Raw genomic sequence first — 2,120 nt, 5'->3', positions numbered from 1 at the left:
TCTACTACATGTTTTCAGCTACAATGGAGTTTCCCTCCAAGGTTAGATGCTGATAATTCACACCAACCTTTTAAGGTAAGAATGAAGTTTCCCTCACTGTTGGTGTTCTTCATTCCACTTATTTGACCTTCTGCATATGAATTGTTCATCTGTATAATACAAAATTAAATGCATCACTCCTGCAATTTCTTATTTCTCTTGTTGTTATTTGTCCTTCATTTGATACAAATAAGAGCTGATCTAAATTAAAATCATCCCACAATGGATTTCAAACGACATATTTGGGCTTCGTATGACCTCTTCTTAGCATATTTCAATAAGTTTGATGGACAAAGTAATCAAAATAAAGTCTTCCTACCTTATAGTAACCTTTACAAAGAGTTATGAATTACCTCTAATTTGACAAGAGTTTATTGTACAAGTGCCTAATTATGCAAATTCCAGCTAATACAACCCAAAACATAGTCTTTTATGCAAATTAATGATTTACCACTATGTATTTCTGAATATTAACAATATACTAATGAGGTATAGCATCAAAGCCACTTGATTATCAACCTAGAATGATTTGTTGGGAATAAATTTGTATGTCTACAATCCAACTCATCATGTAATCAATTCTAATTTCAATAATAAAGTATTATTTTATTTTCATTGTCATATTTTACTATTTGATTAAATGGTCCATCTGATAATGTCTTTGATTAAAATTACATATTTGTTATTATAATAGAGATTATGATAATGAGAAACAAGTTTGTTTTAATTTTAATCTAAACCGTTATTGATCATAGGATTATTGTAAATAGAATATCAATAATCCAGATAGATTAATATATATGTGATAATATTTATTGGATAAATATTAATAGATCTCATTTATTAATTTGCATATATAGATGAGTCACATGTTGATGTGATCATTGAACTGACTCAATTGAAATTTTCTAATGATTAAAATTTACCATAAATTGTCAATAGAAAATTATCAAGAAGATGTATAATAACTTTCTTTAACATGAGATTATCATAGTAATTAACAGATTATTTATTGTATTTTGATTCCGAACACTTAATGTTTTAGAACACTTGTTGAATGGATATTGTATATGATTAAATACCTGTAAAATTAATGATTAATCAAGAAGGAATCCATCAACTCTTGGTAATGAGTTTGAGCTCTATGAATAAAATTATATCCTAGTCAGGAAAATTAAATGAAAGGAAGAAATGAGTTTCTTAAGTCATTATGAGTTAACTCAAAAGGGTTTGACCGTAATATCATACTCTAGAGTTAACCCAGAGTTGTAAAGATGGAAGAAATTATTACACTACTCTTCTAAGGGTTCTTGAAAGTAAAATGGTACTTCATGCTATCTGGACGTTAAGGAGTGTTGTTAGACGCCTACCTTGATTAGTATATTAATTTGATTAATATATTACCGACTTAGTATTGAACCTACGGGGTCACCCACAAACGAGTGTTCTAATCTCTGTTAAAGAAATTATTTTAATATTTGATGATTAATTAAATTAGAGAATTTAATATGATGAAATGATTAATTGATTTCAAAAAAGTGAAATATTATTATATTTTTGCTAGCACTGAAAATATAAATAATATCAAAGATTTGGTAAAAGAAGAGAAACAAACATGTATGATTTTATATTTGAAATTTGGATTGAAAAGACGGCTAGATACAAGTTTGACTTGGTAAAATATTATTTCAATTTTAATTTCTAAATGGTTAGCAATAAAAGGTAACAAGAAATAATATAGCTTAAAAAAAGATACTATCAATAATGATTTTGATTTGATAAAAAATTTGGTACCCTTAGCGTGCTATAAATAGAGCCTTAGGCTGCACGTTGAAAATATCCCAATATCACTTCTCTATTCTTATTTTTTCCACTTATCAAAGTTGTTGACGAATAGAGGTCAGTCTCGATGTGAATACACGTAGAGTCTTCACACTATTGAAGAATTTTTATGCTTCAAGAACTCATCAACAGGTACACCTTTTAATATGTCATCTGTTTATAATATAATTTAAATACAAAATAGATCCTTTTATTCCACAATGTGTGTTTTTTGAACACCTTTTTCCTACATGATTATC

This window comes from Glycine max, chromosome 14 (assembly GCF_000004515.6).
Source record: "Glycine max cultivar Williams 82 chromosome 14, Glycine_max_v4.0, whole genome shotgun sequence".
In the NCBI taxonomy this organism is placed as follows: Eukaryota; Viridiplantae; Streptophyta; class Magnoliopsida; order Fabales; family Fabaceae; genus Glycine; species Glycine max.
This window is presented reverse-complemented; position numbering follows the sequence as displayed.